Below are 21653 nucleotides of genomic sequence, written 5' to 3' on the forward strand. Positions count from 1 at the left end.
TAATATATTGTCTTATTTACTCAGAGTATTTAAAGGCAACCTTAATGTCTGTTGACAGATGAATGGATAAAAATATGGTACATATTACACAATGGAATATTAGCCATAAAAAAGAATGAAATAATACCTTTCACAGCAAAAAAGAGTTGAAGTGAGTGTCATTTTCTTATTTACTTCACTCAACTAGTGAGCTGGAATGAAGGCTAAACACACTGAGACGAGGGGAGGGGTGAACACACACACGAACACACACAAACTCAAACAGAAAAGGAAAAATGATAACTTGGTAGTGGGCTATGCACCCTTTTGGAATATGTGGGCGCTACAAAGAAGCAATTAAACAGACAATTAAAATTAATATCTTATAAACATTGGTGAAACATTAAGGTAACAGAGAGATCCATAATCACATGAGGATGCAGGAGCCACATCCCATTTGACTGCATCTAACTGCATATGATCTTGTTTTAATTTCCTCTGAGATTAGAGTTTATGCCTTTAGAGGACTGATGCCACAACCCAAACCTATAATCCTGTCCTCATGGTTACCCTACCCTGTTCAAGGAAAACCAAATAAAAGGCAGCCATGTGTATACGTTCAGAAAGTGTCTCAGATTTTTACGAAGATGTAATTCAAAATTTCACTGCTTTTCATTTCACTTAGAAAATGAAAATCTTTTCATTTTTGTGCCTCAACTGAGTTATTTGGCATTCTAATAAAAACAACAACAACAATAAACTAGACAAGTTAGTAATGGGAAGGATGCTGTTAAGTATTGGTGCTGCCATTCATTAATGTGGACAGGTACAGTGTGTGCTTATATTAATGTGTATGCTTAGTCGCTCAGTCATATCTGACTCTTGGGACCCCATAGACAGTAGGCTCCTCTTTCCATGGGATTCTCCAAGCAAGAATACTGGAGTGGGTTGCCATTTCCTTCTCCAGGGGATCTTCTCCACCCAGGAATTGAACCCGGGTTTCCTGCATTGCAGGCAAACTCTTTACAGACTGAGCTATGAAGGAAGCCCTGTGCTAATACTAATACATGGCATTAATTTTATAGTGTGCTTTGTAATGAAAGAGTTGTTTGGTTTAATTTAAAACACTATAAAATCATGTTTATGAATATGGTAATTGTCAACATGTTGATTATTTGAAATGGACTTTTTTTTACTGCATGAGGAACACAAAAGCAACTTTCAAGTATTGATGCATAGATTCTAGAGTTGCAGGATATACAAAGTGGTCCTGAAGAAAAAAAAAAATGCATTGAGTTAAACTCCCATACCTGTTCAGACAATGGAAGAGACTTCAGGTAGAATAGTTTGGTACTTTGCATTTTGGATGTAGGCTAGAAGAGAAAGAATAGAACATATATATTGGATTTGCAGAAACTGAAGTGAAATATGTGTACTTAGCCCAATAATTTGAGAATCTTTCAAACCAGGTATATTTTAACATGGAGAATTGTTTAATAGATTCAATGCTCATTCATTTGTCCACTAATTTTCCTCTTGCTTCACTTGCTCTATATAATATGGTGTTATCCTAGATTATTTTCATGTGTGACTAATTTTATTAGACCTACTACTTCTTGTAAACTTTTGAGAGGAAAATATTTACATGAATTCAAATTGAAGCATAAAGTATCTGTAATAAATGGCCAGAAAAAATTATACTTTGCTCACTGAGTTCATCCTGTTGGGATTAGCAGACACACTGGAGCTACAGGTTATCTTCTTTTGCCTTTTTTCTGTGATTTATACACTTACAGTTGTGGGGAATGTTGGGATGATTCTCTTAATCAGAACAAATTCCTGATTTCACACACTCATGTACTTCTTCCTGGTTAACCTGTCCCTTGTGGATGTTTGTTATTCATCCACCATCACTCCAAAGACGCTAGTAGATTTTTTTTATCGGAGAAGAAAACCACCTCCTTTGCTGGCTGCTTTCTGTAGATGTACTTCTTTATCGTTTTTGCCACAACTGAATGCATCGTTTTCGGGTTAATGGCCTGTGACTGCTCTGTGGCCATATGCAACCCTCTCCCGTTCGCCTTGATCATGTCCAGTACAATCTGCCTGAAAAAGGGGCTTTTACAGCAGGACTGTTGAACTCTGTGGTTCACACAAGTTGTATAAGCAGCTTATCATTCTGCAGTTCCAATGTCACTCATCACTTCTTCTGTGACAGCCCCCAATTTTCGAGCTCTCTTGTTCCGACACATGCCTATATGAAAGTATCTTGTCCACTTTTGCTGGTGTGAATATCATTGGAACTCTGCCGGTGATCCCCACTGCCGGGAGCTGGCGAGAGACATTCCACTCGTGACAAAGGTCATGAGGAAGGAGGCTCGGCATACGCAAAGGCGGGATCGAGCCTCGGGAGTCTCCCCGGATATTCTCGAGCATCTTCCCCCAAAAAACCAGAGTCTGCCTACTTTATTGCTTTGTGCTCTCACCTGTGACTTTACTGGGGGCTGTCCCCCACCACCATCTCGCTCTGTCAAAGAGTTAACTTACAGCTCCAATTAATAAAGTTCCTGGGCAATTAGGAGTGTTTAAATCCAAACTCCTCAGATGGCTCTCTAACTCGCCTGACAACACAGCTATGCATACGATTATTTACAGTCTCCCAGCCTCGAGAGGCACGGGAAGCTTAAGATATTCAAATAGCTTAGAGCCTCTCAGAGAGTTAGAAACTGTCAGAATAAGACTAGTAAGGGATTTCATTGATGAGTCAATGCTTGTTGCCAAGTTTTCACATCCCCTGAATTGTATCCTTGAATGTGTATTAATTAATATAGTTGGTATGTAGAAAAAATAAGTAGTGGCCTTGGTGTTAGTAACTTTAGACCCTTAAGGTGATAAATTCTTTCCTTTGTTGTAAACCCATTACACATCCGTCCTATAGGAATGCAATTTTATCTTCAGAAGATGGCGCCAAACTTTAAAATAATTACTCTTAGAGAAAATAAGTCTTTATTGATAAGTCCTTGTCAAGAGTCATAAAATGTTAGCAGGTCTTCTGGCCAGAAGATGGTGTAAATCACCTAAACCATTTGTATATGATAAATTTGCAGAAAAGAAACCCTGGTGTTTGATAAGAATCAAAGACTGCTGACTTTGCATCCCCTATTATCCTCTATGTGTAACTTAGGGTATATAAGCCCCTGTTGAAAATAAAGCTATGGGCCTTGCTCACCAGCGCTTGGTCTCCCTATGTCATTCTTTTCACATTCTGGCTGAAGTCTCCATCTGGAGCGTGGAACCCACCATGCTTACTAATTATGCCTGGGCTTCTAAGACCCACTCGAGAAGGTGTCTAGGGTGAGGCACCTTCCGCTATTTGAGAGGGTGCCTGCGGCCTACATAAGTGGTGCAAACTTCTTGTCTTGAAGTTTTATTGGTCTCCCATGTAAACCAAGCTACTCAGCCTCTTTTCTCCACTGAATTTTCCTACTAAGCTATCCTCATTCGATTACTCTTTATATCTCTAATTAGCATATAAATAGTCGCCTAGGCCGTCTCTCCTTCGAATACCCTGGATCAGCCGGGGTTGGACCCCGGCACCTCACCTCCTACTCCTACATTCTCTTCTCCATTTTCCATATGCATTCAGGGGAGGGGAGATGCAAAGCATTCTCCACGTGTGCATCTCACCTGACAGCCATCATCCTGTTCTATTCCACCTCCATCTATACTTATCTGAGACCTACTTCCAGCTACTCCTTGACACAGGACAAAGTAGCTTCCATGTTCTACACAGTGGTCATCCCCATGTTGAATCCTCTGATCTACAGTCTCTGGAATACGGAAGTGAAGAAGGCTTTATGGAATGGAATTACTAGGAAAAGGATTCCTTCATTTCTGTCATTGATTAATTTTCTGAACTAAATAAAGTACATAATTTAACTTTCAGAAACTGGATCAAGCTTATTTTCATTACAACTTAATCTGTGTAATTATGTTCTAGTAATATTCATGGACACGAGTCCTGTTAGATATAACTTATCAAACATGTCAGATCATGAAACTTTTTTCTAATCGTTGTATGTTTTCCTATAGGTTTCTAAAATATGATTTATTCATAAAGCTGTCTTGGTTAGGGAAATAAAGGGTTAAGTATATGGAGGAGATAACTTTTGCAATGTCACATGAATCTAGTTGTGTATTATATTTTTAATTGTCAGCTTTTTAAAATGTATTTTTTCAACATCTATGATTTGTGAAGGATTGTATATATCACATGTGTGAAAATATTTTCAATGTAGATTTCCACCTAATTGAATTAGGGCTGTAATGCTTAAATCAAAACTCAGTAATATCATTTAACTGCTACAATAAACATGTGGACTTTCATCTCCTTTATCCCCATAAACACATAGTTATTCATTAAAGAATATGTAGGAATTTGTTTAAATATATTTGTTTAGAAAACTGCTGTTTGATTAGAAGGAATCAATTACAACAGCTTTTCTTCTCTTCCCATCTTTTCTTCTTAAAAATTTCTCACATTTTCTCTCCCAGACTGATCCACATATTATACATAAAGCCACATGCACACACAGTCAGCTGTAGCAGAGTTTAATCAATGCATAGTTCAAAGTAGGTAGATCTGTATTTGAAGGATAAAACAGACCCGTATCCTTTAAAACAGTCTCATGGATTTCCTGATTATGGAAATATTCTACCAGTCACCAATTAAATCCATTAAAGTGAACCCATATATTATATTAAAGGTAAACAATAATATATATGTGGAATGGAGTGGCATAGTAGAATTCTGGAGGAAATTGAGTGGGATTCAGGGATTGTTAAGATGCTAACCACACTTAGAGCTTTTGGAGGGATATTCCTTGTGGCTCTTCCCTTGTCCTCACTGCTGAAATTGCTCCTGATAGAAGTTGCAATATTCAAGTCATCTGGGATATAACAAAGCTGATCTGTCACACTTGTCACACCATCCAGTGCCCTTTGCTGTCCACATAGTCCAGCTGGGTCTGATGATTATTCATGTAGGTATGTAGTAAGAAATTAGTGTCTCCTTCTAATTTATTTCACTTAAAAACAGAGCTTCCATCTTAGCTCAGTTGGTAAAGAATTTTCCTGCAATGCAGGAGATCTGGGTTCAATCTCTGAGTTGGGAAGATTCCTGGAGAAGGAAATGGCAACCCGTTCCAGTATTCTTGCTTGGAGAACTCCATGAACAAAGGAGTTCAGCAGACTACAGACCAGGGGTCTCAAAGAATCAGACACGACTGAGTGACTAAGACACTCACTTTTAAGAATGGAACTAGATTGAAGGTTAAATTCAGCCAGATGAGTGTAGGGATATGCACACACACACAAAAAGGGAAGAATCATAATTTGGTAGAGGATTATGTAACCATTGTAATAAGCTAAAACTTCAAAGAAAGAGGCAACTAAATAGATCATTTTAAAAAATTTTTCAAATAAATAGCTTTGAAATAACACAGAGATCAAAAAATTCAATATAGGCTTTAACCGTATCTACTTGCATGTGATCATATTTAAATACTTCTGAGACTGGAGTTTCTGCCTTTTGAGGATTCATGACACAGTTGAAACCTATAATCCAGTCCCCATGGTTACCCAACCCTCTTTCAGATCAGATCAGATCAGTCGCTCAGTCATGTCTGACTCTTTGCGACCCCATGAACCCCAGCACGCCAGGCCTCCCTGTCCATCACCAACTCCCGGAGTTCACTGAGACTCACGTCCATCGAGTCAGTGATGCCATACAGCCATCTCATCCTCTGTCGTCCCTTTCTCCTCCTGCCCCCAATCCCTCCCAGCATCAGAGTCTTTTCCAATGAGTCAACACTTCACATGAGGTGGCCAAAGTACTGGAGTTTCAGCTTTAGCATCATTCCTTCCAAAGAAATCCCAGGGCTGATCTCCTTCAGAATGGACTGGTTGGATCTCCTTGCAGTCCAAGGGACTCTCAAGAGTCTTCTCCAACACCACAGTTCAAACGCATCAATTCTTGGCACACAGCCTTCTTCCAACTCTCACATCCATACATGACCACAGTAAATAAAAGGATAGCAATATGCATATACTCAGAATGTGTCTCAAATTTTTACAAAATGGTAACTCAAAATTTCACTGCTTTACATTTCACTTAAAGAATAAAAATTGTCTTCTTTATTTTTATTTTTTTTTTGTGCCTCACCTGAGTTATTAGGGATTCTAGTAAAAACAGAAATAATAGACTAGACAAGTTAGTACTGAGAAAAATGCTGATAAGTACTCGGTGCAGTCTCTGCCATTCACCACCATAAACAGGTATAGTGTGTGCTCCCACATGACATTAGTTTGGTAGAGTGCTTTGAAAGGAGAACAGTTATTTGTGTACCTTAATACACTACAATATCATTAAGAATATGATGGATGTCAAAATATCAGTTATCAAACTGTGCTACTATTTGCTGCCTGGAGAATCACACACAAGTGATTTCCAAGTGACCATGCATACATTTTGGAGTTGAAGAATATAGAGAGCAGACTTGAGGAGAGAAAAAAAAAAAAAAAGATTTCAGTTAAATTCAAATACCTGCTCAGAGAATGGAAAAAACTTCAGCAAGATAGTTCTGTACTTTGCAGTTGGATATGGACAAGAAGGGAAAGAATAGAACATAGATGCTGCATTCGAAAAAGAACCTTAGGTGATGTATGTGTATTTAGATGAGTCATTTGTGGTTCCCTCAGTTCAGAATTAATAAAGCCAATACTTAATAAAATCCAATGCTTATTAATTTGTCTACTAATTCTCCTCTGACTCTGTTTACTGGGCTCTGTTGTCCTAGGTTTCTTTTCCATATATGTTTTACTTTATTAATATTTGTATTTCTGGTAAATTGTGCAAAGGGAAATATGCACACCCAGTTTAAGTTTAAGCATACTATACTATAAACAATGGGCAGAAAAAATTACACTTCACCCACAGAGTTCATCCTGTTGGGATTAGCAGATACATTGGAGGTACAGGTTTTCCCCTTTTGCCTTTTCTTGGTGATTTACAAAGAATGAAGGGATGGAGCCAAAGCAAAAAGGATACCCAGCTGTGGATGTGACTGGTGATAGAAGGAAGGTCTGATGCTGTAAAGAGCAATATTGCATAGGAATCTGGAATGTCAGGTCCATGAATCAAGGCAAATTGGAAGTGGTCAAACAAGAGATGGCAAGAGTGAATGTTGACATTCTAGGAATCAGGGAATTGAAATGGACTGGAATGGGTGAATTTAACTCAGGTGATCATTATATCTACTACTGCGGGCAGGAATCCCTCAGAAGAAATGGAGTGGCCATCATGGTCAACAAAAGAGTCCGAAATACAGTACTTTGATGCAATCTCAAAAACGACAGAATGATCTCTGTTCGTTTCCAAGGCAACCCATTCAATATCACAGTAATCCAAGTCTATGCCCCAACCAGTAACACTGAAGAAGCTGAAGTTGAACGGTTCTATGAAGACCTACAAGACCTTTTAGAACTAACACCCAAAAAAGATGTGTTTTTCATTATAGGGGACTGGAATGCAAAAGTAGAAAGTCAAGAAACACCCGGGGTAACAGGCAAATTTGGCCTTGGAATACGGAATGAAGCAGGGCAAAGACTAAAGAGTTTTGCCAAGAAAATGCACTGGTCATAATAAACACCTTCTTTGAACAACACAAGAGAAGACTCTATGCATGGACATCACCAGATGGTCAACACAGAAATCAGATTGATTATATTCTTTGCAGCCAAAGATGGAGAAGCTCTATACAGTCAGCAAAAACAAGACCAGGAGCTGACTATGGCTCAGACCATGAACTCCTTATTGCCAAATTCAGATTTAAATGGAAGAAAGTAGGGAAAACCACTAGACCATTCAGGTATGACCTAAATCAAATCCCTTATGATTATACAGTGGAAGTGAGAAACAGATTTAAGGGCCTAGATCTGATAGATAGAGTGCCTGATGAACTATGGACTGAGGTTCGTGACATGGTACAGGAGACAGGGATCAAGACCATCCCCACGGAAAAGAAATGCAAGAAGCAAAATGGCTGTCTGGGGAGGCCTTACAAATAGCTGTGAAAAGAAGACAAGTGAAAAGCAAAGGAGAAAAAGAAAGATATAAACATCTGAATGCAGAGTTCCAAAGAATAGCAAGAAGAGATTAGAAAGCCTTCTTCAGCAATCAATGCAAAGAAATAGAGGAAAACAACAGAATAGGAAAGACTAGGGATCTCTTCAAGAAAATCAGAGATATCAAGGGAACATTTCATGCAAAGATGGGCTCGATAAAGGACAGAAATGGTATGGACCTAACAAAAGCAGAAGATATTAAGAAGAGATGGCTAGAATACACAGAAGAACTGTACAAAAAAGATCTTCATGACCCAGATAATCACGATGGTGTGATCACTGACCTAGAGCTAGACATCCTGGAATGTGAAGTCAGGTGGGCCTTAGAAAGCATCACTATGAACAAAGCTAGTGGAGGTGATGGAATTCCAGTTGAGCTATTCCAAATCCTGAAAGATGATGCTGTGAAAGTGCTGCACTTAATATGCCAGCAAATTTGGAAAACTCAGCAGTGGCCACAGGAATGGAAAAGACCAGTTTTCATTCCAATCCCAAAGAAAGGCAATGCAAAAGAATGCTCAAACTACTGCACAATTGCACTCATCTCACATGCTAGTAAAGTAATGATCAAAATTCTCCAAGCCAGGCTTCAGCAATACATGAACCGTGAACTTCCAGATGTTCAAGCTGGTTTTAGAAAAGGCAGAGGAACCAGAGATCAAATTGCCAACATCCGCTGGATCATTGAAAAAGCAAGAGAGTTCCAGAAAAAAAAAGCCTTTCACTGTGTGGATCACAATAAACTGTGGAAAATTCTGAAAGAGATGGGAATACCAGACCACCTGATCTGCCTCTTGAGAAATTTGTATGCAGGTCAAGAAGCAACAGTTAGAACTGGACATGGAACAACAGACTGGTTCCAAATAGGAAAAGGAGTACGTCAAGGCTGTATACTGTCACCCTTTCTTATTTAACTTATATGCAGGGTACATCATAAGAAACGCTGGACTGGAAGAAACACAAGCTGTAATCATGATTGCTGGGAGAAATATCAATAACCTCAGATATGCAGATGACACCACCCTTATGGCAGAAAGTGAAGAGGAACTAAAAAACCTCTTGATGAAGGTGAAACTGGAGAGTGAAAAAGCTGGCTTAAAGCTCAACATTCAGAAAACGAAGATCATGGCATCTGGTCCCATCACTTCATGGGAAATAGATGGGAAACAGTGGAAACAATGTCAGACTTTATTGTTGGGAGCTCCAAAATCACTGCAGATGGTGACTGCAGCCATGAAATTGAAAGATGCTTACTCCTTGGAAGGAAAGTTATGACCAACCTAGATAGCATATTCAAAAGCAGAGACATTACTTTGCCAACAAAGGTTCGTCTAATCAAGGCTATGGTTTTTCCTGTGGTCATGTATGGATGTGAGAGTTGGACTGTGAAGAAGGCTGAGTGCTGAAGAATTGATGTTTTTGAACTGTGGTGTTGGAGAAGACTCTTGAGAGTCCCTTGGACTGCAAGGAGATCCAACCAGTCCATTCTGAAGGAGATCAGCCCTGGGATTTCTTTGGAAGGAATGATGCTAAAGCTGAAACTCCAGTACTTTGGCCACCTCATGTGAAGAGTTGACTCATTGGAAAAGACTCTGATTCTGGGAGGGATTGGGGGCAAGAGGAGAAGGGGACGACAAAGGATGAGATGCCGGGATGGCATCACTGACTCGATGGATATGAGTCTCAGTGAACTCCAGGAGTTGGTGATGGACAGGGAGGCCTGGTGTGCTGAGATTCATTGGGTCATAAAGAGTCGGACACGACTGAGTGACTGATCTGATCCACATGTTTACAGTTATGGGGAATGTTGGGATGATCCTCTTAATCAGGACTGATTCCAAGTTTCACATACTCATGTATTTATTCCTGTCCTTTGCAAATGTTTGTTTGTTATTATCTGGGAAGAAGACAATCTCCTTTGTTCACTACTTTTTGCAGATGTACTTCTTTTTAGCCTTGGCCACAACTGAATGCATCCTTTTTGGGTTAATGGCTCGTGACCACTATGTGGCCATATGCAACCCTTTCTTTACGCCTTGATCATGTCCAGGACGGTCTGCCTAGAAATGACAGTAGGGGCTTTTACAGCAGGACTGTTCAACTCCATGGTAAACACCAGTTATGTAAGCACCTTACCATACTGCAGTTCCAATGTCATCCATCACTTCTTCTGTGACAATCCCCCATTTTAAGTTCTCCTGTTCTGACACACTCCTGCATGAAAGCATCTTTTCCACGTTTCCTGGTGTGAATATGGTCGGAACTCTGCTGGTGATCTTCAACTCCTACTCCTACATTCTCTTCTCTGTTTTCCGTATGCATTCAGGGGAAGAGATGCAAAGCCTTTTCCACGTGTGTGTCTTACCTGACAGCCATCATCCTGTTCTATTCCACCTCCATCTATACTTATCCGAGACCTACTTCCAGCTACTCCCTGACTCAGGACAAAGTATCTTCTGTGTTCTGCACGGTGGTAATCCTCATGTTGAATCCTCGATCTACAGTCTCGGGAATACTGAAGTGAAGAAGGCTTTATGGAATGTAGTTACTTGTAAAAAGATTCCTTCATTTCTGTGATTTATTAATTTTCTGAACTAAATAGAATATATAATTTAGTTTTCAGAAACTGGATGAAGCTTATTTTCATTACAGCTTAATCTGTGTATTCATGTTCTGGTAATTCTCATGAACATGTGTCCTATTAGACATAATTTATCAAACTTATGTAAGATCATGCAACTTTCATCTAATCATGTATATTTCTTGTAGGTTGCTAAAATGTGATTTATTTGTAAAGCTGTCTTGGTTAGGGAAATAAAGGGTCAGGTATATGGAGATAAAATTTACAATGTCACATGAAACTAGCTGCTTATTATTTTTGTAATTGTTAGTTTATTTTTGATGTATTTTTCACCATTTATGATTTGTAAAGGGTTGAAATATACGATATTTGTGAAAAAGTTTTCAATGTAAAATAGATTTCCATTTTATTGAATTATTAAGATTTTAATGCTTAAATAAAAAATAAAAAAATAGCATTTAGTTGCTACAGGAAACATGTCAACTTTTATTCCCTTTATCCCCACAAACACATATTTATTCATTAAAGAATATGTAGGAATTTGATTAAATATGTTCTGCTTAGAAAACTGCTGTCTGGTTAGAATGCACTGATTGCATCAGCTTTTTTCCTCTTCCTGTCTTTTCTTGTCAAAAATTTCCTGTCCTTCTTTCATGTTTTCTTTCCCAGATTGATACACATATTAACACAAAGCCACAAGCACACACATTCAGCTATGGCAGAGTTTAATCAATGCATAGTTCAAAGCAGTTAGACCAATGTTAGAAGTTGAAACAGACCCATATTCTTTACAATAGTCTCATTGATTTCCTGATTATGGAAATGTTCTACCAATTACCAATCCAGTCCATTAAAGTCAATCTGTATATTATATTAAAAGTAAGCAATATTATATAGGTGGAATGGAGTGGCTTAGTAGAATTCTGGAGGAAATTGAGTGGGATTCAGGGATTGCTAAGATGATAACCACACTTACAGTTTTGGGAGGTATATTCCCCATGGCCCTTCCCTTGCTCTTACTGCTAAGTTGCTCCTGATAGAAAATGTGACGTTCAAATCACTGGGGAGGTGGCAACACAGACCTCATGACCTGTCACAGCCACCTGGGGCCCTCTGGGGGCCCCATAGTCCAACTGGATTAGATGAATATTCATGTAGGCATGTAGTTAGTAGTTAGAGTCTCCTTCTAATTTATTTCACTCAAGAACAAAGCCGATTGAAGATTAAACTCAGCCAGACAAGTGGAGGGGCACACACACACACACACACACAAAGGGAAGAATCATAATTTGGTAGAGGGTAATGTGATGGGAAAACAGTGGAAACAGTGTCAGACTTTATTTTTGGGGCTCCAAAATCACTGCAGATGGTGACTGCAGCCATGAAATTAAAAGACGCTTACTCCTTGGAAGAAAAGTTATGACCAACCTAGACAGCATATTGAAAAGCACAAACATTACTTTGCCAACAAAGGTCGATTTAGTCAAGGCTATGGTTTTTCTAGTGGTCATGTATGGATGTGAGAGTTGGACTGTGAAGAAAGCTGAGTGCCGAAGAATTGATGCTTTTGAACTGTGGTGTTGAAGAAGATTCTTGAGAGTCCCTTGGACTGCAAGGAGATCCAACCAGTCCATTCTGAAGGAGATCAGCCCTGGGATTTCTTTGGAAGGAATGATGCTGAAGCTGAAACTCCAGTACTTTGGCCACCTCATGGGAAGAGTTGACTCACTGGAAAAGACTCTGATGCTGGGAGGGATTGGGGGCAGGAGGAGAAGGGGATGACAGAGGATGAGATGGCTGGATGGCATCACTGATTCGATGGACATGAGTCTGAGTGAACTCCGGGAGTTGGTGATGGACAGGGAGGCCTGGTGTGCTGTGATTTATGGGGTCGCAAAGAGTCGAACATGACTGAACAACTGAACTGAACTGAATGTACCCATTGGAATAAGCTAAAACTACAAAGAAAGTGACAATTAAATAGACTTTTTTTTTTTTTAATTTGGCAAAAAACTTTAACACAGTCACCACTAAGTTCCATCTAGAGTTTACTTTCATATACTTACATATTATCATATTTAAATACTTCTGAGACTGGAGTTTCTGCCTTTAGAGGATTCATGACACAATTGAAACCTATAATTCAATCCCCATGGTTACCTAGCTCTCTTCAAGGAGAATAAAATAAAAGGGGAGCAACATACATATACTCAGAATGTGTCTCAGATTTTTATGAAGAGGTAATACAAAATTTCACTGCTTTATATTTCATTTGAAACATGAAAATTGTCTTCTTTATGTTTTTTTGTGCCTCAACTGAGTTATTAGGGATCCTAGTAAAAACAGAAATGATAGACTAGATAAGTTAGTACTGAGAAAAATGCTGTTAAGTACTTGGTGCAGTCTCTGTCATTCACCGCCATAAACAGGTACAGTGTGTGCTACCACACGGCATTAATCTGATAGAGTGTTTTGTATGAAGAACAGTTATTTGTGTACCTTAATACACTACAATATCATCATTAAGAATATGATAGATTTTAAAATATCAGTTATTGAACTGTGCTATTTTTTGCTGCTTGGAGAACACACAAATGATTACCAACTGGCCATGCATAAATTTTAGAGTTGAAGAATGTAGACAGTAGTCTTGATGAGTGAAAAAAAAAAAGCATGTGACTTAAATTCAAATACATGCTCAGAGAACGGGAAAAACTTTGGCAAGTATAGTTCTGTACTTTGCATTTTGAATGTGGACTAGATGGGAAAGAATAGAACATAGATGTTGCATTCAGGAAAAAAAAAAAAAAAACCTTAGGTGGTATATTAGACCAGTCATTTGTGGATCCCTCAATCCAGATTATTAGAGACAAATATGTAATAAAATCGAATGTCTATTCATTTGCCCACTAATTTCTCTCTGACTCTGTTTACCATGCACTGTTGTCCCAGGCTTCTTTTTCATATATGACTTAACTTATCACTATTTCTATTTCTGGTAAATTGTGCAAAGGGAAATATTTACATCCAGTTTAAGTTTAAGCATACTGTATCCGTAATCAATGGGTAAAAAAATTATACTTCACTCACGCAGTTCATCCTGTTGGGATTAGCAGACACACTGGAGCTACAGGTTATCTTCTTTTGCTTTTTCTTGGTGATTTACATGCTTACAGTTGTGGGGGATGTTGGGATGATCCTCTTAATCAGGACTGATTCCCAACTTCACACACCCGTGTACTTCTTCCTGGCTAACCTGTCCTTTGTTGATGTTTGTTATTCATCCATCATCACTCCAAAGATGCTGGTTGATTTATTGTCAGAGAAGAAAACCATCTCCTTTGCTGGCTGCTTTCTGCAGATGTACTTCTTTATAGCCTTTGCCACAGCTGAATGCGTCCTTTTAGGTTAATGATCTGTGACTGCTATGTGGCCATATGCAGCCCTCTCCTTTATGCCTTGATCATGTCCAGGACAGTCTGCCTGAAAATGGAAGCAGGGGCTTTTACAGCAGGACTGTTCAACTCTGTGGTTCACACAGGGTATGTGAGCATCTTGTCATTCTGTAGTTCCAAGGTCATCCATCACTTCTTCTGTGACAGTCCCCCACTTTTTAAGCTCTCCTGTACTGACACATGCCTGCATGAAAGCATCTTTTCCACGTTTGCTGGTGTGAATATGGTCGGAATTCTGCTGGTGATCTTTGCCTCCTACTCCTATATTCTCTTCTCCATCTTCCGTATGCGTTCATGGGAGGAGACGCAAAGCCTTCTCTACACATGTGTGTCACCTGATAGCCATCATCCTGTTCTAGTCCGCCTCCATCTATGCTTATCTGAGACCTACTTCCAGCTATCTTTGAATCAGGACAAAGTGGCTTCTGTGTTCTACACAGGATGATCCCCATATTAAATCTTCTGATCTACAGCCTCTGGAATAAGGAAGTAAAGAAGGCTTTATGGAATGTAATTACTAGGAAAAGAGTCCCTTCACCTCTGGAATTGTTTGGTGAATTTTCTGAATTAAATAGAATACAGTGAAATTTGGAAAGCTAGATTCAAGTTAGTTTTTCATTAGAATATTTTCTAATTAATCAAGTCCATTCATTTTCACATATATGTATCCAATTAGATATAAGTAAAGTTATCAAAGTTATATATAAAACTATGGAAGTGTCATCTAATCATTCTGTATTTCTTTTGGGTTCTCAGAAATAAGGATAACTTGTAAAGAAATTTGGGTTATGAAAATAAGCAATTCAGTATTTAGAGTCAGAAGTGACAATATCACATGAAACTAACCATGCAGAGTATTTGCAATTGTCAGTTGTTTTTTTCCTGATGCATGTTTTTCCACAATTTATAGTTTGTGAGAGAGTGTTATATACAACATATATCACATTTTTTAAACTTTAAAATAGATTCCAGTTTTATTTGTGGAATTATTTCCTGCAGAGTTGCTTAAGTCTAAATTCAGGAATATCGTTTTAATTGCAAAAGTAAACATCCCAACTATGATTTCCTTTATCCCTGGAAAAACACACATATCTGTTAAAGAAAAAATATGAATTGGTATAAAACAGTGTTATTTAAAAAAATGTTGTCTGATTTGAATGCAAAAATTTATGATAATTTTTCTTCTATTCTTTGTTTTCTTCTCAAACGTTTCCTATCCTTCTCTCACTTACCCTCTTCCAGATATTAGTACATTAACACAAAGACACATGCACACATACTCAGATAATCATGTTTCAAAGGACAATAAACAGTTTAACATCAAAAAGGTAAAATGCAAATGGCTAAGTGTAGAAGAATAAAAATTCTGTTATAAAGTAGCTGAATTTATGTGAAAATATGTAAGCTGTATAGATTAATGTGCACATAACTTCAATGCAAATAAGTAGTAGTAGTGGCAGTGTTAGTTGCTTAGTTGTGTCCAATTCTTTGCCACCCCACACACTGTAGCCCTCCAGGCTCCTCTATCCAAAGGATTCTTCAGGCAAGAATACTGGAGTAGGTTGCAAATATATGACTTATTGCAACTAGATAGCCTTATTGCCAACCTATAAGGCTACAGCCTTATAGAAATAATTTTAAAACAAATTGCTTTATTGAAACTATATGGGATGTATGTCAAATAGAAAGTGTGGTACCAGAAAACAGAAATGTGGTCATTTTTTGCTAAACTGAGATATAATTTACTGCCTTGGATAGGAAATTGATGCGTACATATGTTAGCATTCTCTTTAAACTTTGTGATACTAGCCTGTCTGTGGACACATTGCTATGTCAAAAACTGAATTTGTGAATTGGGTTCAAAGTGTTAAATCTCCTGAAATTGTATTATCATGTTTGATTTGACTTTGTTATGAAACAAATAAGATGTAAAAATATAATATATTAGTCATGGTTGCATTGTGTGTGTCAGTCATTAACTCATGGGTAAAGGAAAACAGAAAAATGAAAAATGCGTACATACTTTTTGATAAATCTGTTTGACTATCCTCTATCTCCCTGACGTCTGACTTTAGATTTTCTCCAGTCAATACTGAGGAAGATATGGAAAACAATTCCCAGTCTAAAAAAAAAAAATACACTACAGACAAAGAGGGATAAACACTTTTTTTTGGTTCTTATTTAAACAGCTGCAGTAAATAGTTTGGTTGAACCATCTTTGTATAACAGGCACTGTGGACTCAATCACCTGTGGCCAGGTAAGTGCATTCACATGTTAGTGCAATGGCTATGTGGAATGTGGGAGATGAGTGTGAAGAATGTTCTTAGATAATTTATGCAGAGGGAGAGCAGAAAAAAAGTAGTGCATCTGTGCTAACTTGGTTAAACTCTGATAAAAATAGGAAACTCCTGCATTTCTAAGATCTAAGTGTTCTAAAGCAGAATATTTGCAAAGAGTTGAATGCTACTGAGTGACAAACACATACGCATCCTAATTTAGGGTGAAGCTTCACCGTAAACAATCATTCAGGGACAGGTGGCTTTGATATTTTACACTGGTGACTTCCATGGTTTTGGGCATCATTTTGTGGTTTTGCAGCCAAAATTCTAGAATTCTAGGAGATGTCCTCTTGTTACCGAGTCCAAGCTCACTCTGCTCTCCACACGACAGGCCAACGAATGAATCTGAGAGACAAAGTGTTGCGGCAAGGAAAATGACTTTATTCAGAAAGCAGCTGACCCTGAATATTCACTGGAAGGACTGATGCTGAAGCTGAAGCTCTAATACTCAGCCTGATGTGAAGAGCCAACTCATTGAAAAAGACCTTGATGCTGGGAAAGATTGAGGGCAGGAAGAGGAGAGGTGACAGAGGATGAGAGGTTGGATGGCATCACCAACTCAATGGACATGAGCTGAGTAGCCTCAGGGAAACAGTGAAGGACAGGAAAGCCTTCTATGCTGCAGTTCATGGAGTTGCAGAGAGTCAGACATGACTGAACAATAATTGTCACATATGGTTGATTGTTTCCCGAGGCTAGTTTTTCCCATGACATTTTCTTCAGCCATTTATTTTGGTTCCCTGGTCCTGGTCAAAATAGTCCTCCTTTCATAATTCTTGCTTTGCTGACCATGGACTTGGGTTTCTGTGGTCAAGTCAAGAAGGAGCAGAAAAGCTGCAGGAAGGGGAACCCCTTCCAGAGCCCAAAAGGGGGCTCTCGTCTAACACTCAGAAGTGAATTGTCAGAAGAGACATAGTCACTGACAAAGCAAGAAACTTTATTGGGAATGGACGCCTAGGCAGAGGCCAGGGTGGTTAGGGAGCCCAGGATGACTGCCTTGCCATGCAGCTCACAGTCTAGGGTTTATGTTGATGGAATTAGTTTCCAGGTTGTCTTTGGCTGATCATTTGCACTCAGGGTCCTTTCTGGTGGTGCACGCATTACTCAGCCAAGGTGGATGTCAACGAAAAGGCTTCTGGGAGGTGGTAGGACATGTGGAGTCTCCTTTTGACCTTTCTCAGATTCTTCCAGCTGATGGTGTCTTGTTAGTTCCTTACCAGGACTTCCCGTGGTAAAATAATTCATGCAAATATGTACCAAGGTTTCTAGCCAGAGTGGGCAGTTTCAGTCAGTGTGTTTCCCCTAACAGAAACAGTGAGATTGCCACACACGTGAATCAGCAACAAAGAATGCACATTAACAAAGAATGCAAATTTTAGTTCTCAGCAATGATAGGAGAACACAGAGGGGAAAAACACAAAACAAAGAACAGAATCACTTGTCAAACAGTTTTAATTTTGAGGGTCCTATTACACAACCACCAAGATAAAAGAAAAATGTTACATATTACTGTACTCAGGAATTAGACTTCAGGGTTAAAAGGTTGTGATACCTTGCAGTGTACATTAAATTTTTATTGTTGCATAACACATTACCAAAATTTTAGTTTAAACACACACACACACACACACAGATACATATACACAGAGATACAGTAATTATTCCTGAGTTTTGTAGGCCATTACTCTTATCACAGAGTTGCATATTCCTCTGTGTAGGGTCTCACAAGATTGCAATTAGGGTATTATCCAGGGTTGTAGACTCAGCTGAGGACTAACTGGAGAAAGACCAAGTTTTGTTGGCATAATTCAATTTCTTGCAGTTGTTAGACTGAAGGCATCACTTCTGGCTAGATACTGGTTAAAGGCTCTCTGTTCCTTGCTGCGTGATCCTCATCATAAGCAACAACTAATATGATAGTTTGCTCCTTTAAAAGCCTCCTACTGAGATGGATGTTACAGGCTTCTGTAATGGATTCTTATTTACATAATCATAGGCATCCTATATTACTTCCCTGCCTGGACTAGTAGCAGCAGACATGACCAACTACACTCAGTTGGAAGGTATTGACCAGAAGTATGGTTATCAGGAGGTAGGGACCACAGAATCCACCTTAAGGGTCTGTCCATCATGGAAGAAAATCCACAATGTTAATCTCATGACCATGCTGGTTTTACACCTGGAGACAATTTCCTGATCAAAGTATGGATAAATAGAACTGAAAGAATAGCACAGATGCATCACTGAGCTGAGGGGGCAGAAATTGGAACTCAACAAAAGATCCTAAGATCTGTCCCAAGGCACAAAGCATAAGGGAGGTGTGTTGGTGGCTGGGGCTGGGAACCGACCAATAGGCCTGTATTAATTTTCCTGAGAGTCTCAGGGAGAACAATGGGATATTCATATCCCAGAGAAGGTTACAGGGGGCTTCTAAGAAAATGACTGCCATGTGGTTGCAGAAAGAATGGAGATACTAGAGATAAAGCATAGCTCAGAGTTATAGGAGTTGCCTCTCAACCAGAACAGTAAACATCTGGGTATATTTGTGAGGTGGGTGATAGTGGGCCTCTGGGCCGGACACCTGGTGTTGTCAAGTGGAATAGAATTGAGCCTTTGTTCTCACCCCAATACTCCAAGGACAAAGCCACTGATAAAAGCTGAGCACTGTTAAAGCAAAGAGACAGGTAGATGCCGACTCCTGAGGTCAAGGAAGACTTCCCTGTCTGCACATGTGCAGGAAGTCTTCTTGGGGGTTGAAAAGGGAGGGTGCCCCACCCTGTAATAAGTGTGAACATGTACCCATAGGCCTCTGTGGTGGGATCCATCTTAGAAAAAAATTTTGCACTCCTCTTGAGGAGGATCCATGGACCAGTCAGGTTGAAGGAAGAAACAAGACAACTGGCCAAACGTAAACAAAGCCCCGGAAGGATGGTCCTATATGTGTGATTTACACACCTCCACAGTGCATTCCTCCTCACTCAGGACACTTCCCCCTCTTTCCTCTCAGGGTGTGTATCTGTGTATCTGTGCCTAGTTTCTGATGTACTGCACTCCTCCTCATTGGAGACAATGTCCGTACCCTTTCTTTCTGGGGGTGTATCTCTGCCCTGCTTCCGAGTTGGATAAACAAACTGTTTTCCTGTGTGATCTCCCATGCATTGAGCTATATCTCTTATAGTAAAATTTGTACCTGTTTTTACAGTTTTTCTCTTCTTAAAACATTCTTACTTTCAGCTAGGGGCAAGAGTTAGAGCCACTTTAATTCTAGCCCCTGGTGGTCTTGTGGCTAGGACTCTTAGTTTTCATCTCATGCATCATAGGCTACTTAAATTATCTAGAATATGAAAAGCTCAGGGAGACTAACCCACTGTCCAGAAAAATAAATAAATAAATAAATAATCAATTGAAAATGACTTCAAGATGTCTCAAGTGATGGATTTAGCAATGCCTCCCATAATCTCTTAATAGGATAGCCAAGGACTTGAAATAAAATATAGCTAAACAAAATTTGAGTTAAATACCAGAGTTTCAGGGCTTTCCTGGTGGTTCAGATGGTAAAGAATCATCTTGCAATGAGGGAGACCTGAGTTTGATCCTTGTCTTGGGAAGATCCCCTGGCAAAGGGAATGGCTACCCTCTCCAGTATTCTGGTCTAGAGAATTCCATGGACAGAGGAGCCTGGTCCATGAGGTAACAAAGAGTCAGACATGACTGCATGACTTTCACTTTCACACACAGAGAGTTTCAACAAATACATAAAACCTGTAAAAAATGCACTGAAATTCTAGAGTGAAAGGTAAAAAGAAAGGGAATGAAATATAAGTGAAAAGAAAGTAAGATGAAAAATTAATGTGATTTGATTTACAGCAATTTGGACATGTGCAAAGAAATGCCAGTGAACTTGAATTTAAATTCTGGAAAAAAATAAAACCCATAAAGAGTATTTAAAAAATGATGTAAAAAAAGTCACAGCCTCAATAACAGGCATTGTCTAAAATTGCCTAAAATATGAATAACTGAAGGCCAAGTGTAAAGAAATAATTATAGTGATAGAATAATTTTCAAATTTGTTGGAAATCATGAATATATGTATTATAGTGAGCCCCTTTAGAATGAATAAGAGTAAAATCTATCACACCATCGTGAGACTGTTACAGAATGCAAGATTGTGTCCCTGATGCACAGTGAAGCCAAACACAGCTGAAACATCCTAGTTTGGAGCAGAGAAAGCTTGACTGCAGGGCCACGCAAGAACAGGTGCCTCATACTCCAAAAACATTTGGTACTCTTGCAAGCATTTAAACAAAGCATTTTTAAAGTCCAGATGAGGGAGAGGGTCACAGTGTACATGATCAGCTCATGTACAATTATGTATTTGGTTGATTCTGAGGTAGCAGAGCAGCTGATATTATCAGTCATTAGGTGCCAGTAGGTCTGGAAATCAAGCAGTTAATTTCTTCCACTTGGTAGTGGTCACTAGCATTTGAAGACTTCCCTGGTAGCTCAGATGGTAAAGGATCTGACTGTAAAGCAGGAGACCTGGGTTTGATCCTTGGGTCAGGAAGATTCCCTGGAAAAGGGAATGGAAACTCACTCCAGTATTCTTGCTTGGAAAATCCCATGGACAGAGGACCCTAGTGGGCTACAGTCCCAAAGAGTAGGACATGACTGAACTACTAACACTTGACTTCTTTAGCATCTGAAAAACCCAGGGAATGTGCATGAAATGGTATTATCTGGGTACTTCACAGAGGAGCTAGACAGAGGATTTCAGGGAGGTGCAATAGTAGTCCTGATCTGTTAGACAAATGACTACTTAAAGCTAAAATATTGACAGGATAAGTTGGGATTATAATATAGATACAAGTATAATATATGACATCAATAACACAAAGAATGCAATCTGAGGAACTGGCAGTATACTGTTACAAGATTATGACATTTGTGAAACGTCAGGTGTGAAGTGCTTGACGTGAGACATGAAGTGGAATGTGGAAAGTTGTAAACAAAGATCAAAGTGGAACAATTTTAACTGTAGGCAAACATTGATAACTTGCACATTTTAAATTGTAAGCCCTGAAGCAATCACTGAAATGATAATAAAAAGTCAGAGC

General features: G+C 39.0%; 3 pseudogenes; all 3 read left to right on the top strand.

Moving 5' to 3' along the window:
• Window positions 1–1834: 1834 nt before the first annotated feature.
• On the top strand, window positions 1835–3900 carry LOC102282001 (olfactory receptor 5F1-like; annotated as a pseudogene).
• Window positions 3901–6945: 3045 nt separating this feature from the next.
• On the top strand, window positions 6946–10740 carry LOC138991454 (olfactory receptor 5F1-like; annotated as a pseudogene).
• Window positions 10741–13820: 3080 nt separating this feature from the next.
• On the top strand, window positions 13821–14784 carry LOC102282279 (olfactory receptor 5F1-like; annotated as a pseudogene).
• Window positions 14785–21653: the final 6869 nt, after the last annotated feature.

This window comes from Bos mutus, chromosome 17 (assembly GCF_027580195.1).
Source record: "Bos mutus isolate GX-2022 chromosome 17, NWIPB_WYAK_1.1, whole genome shotgun sequence".
NCBI lineage: Eukaryota > Metazoa > Chordata > Mammalia > Artiodactyla > Bovidae > Bos > Bos mutus.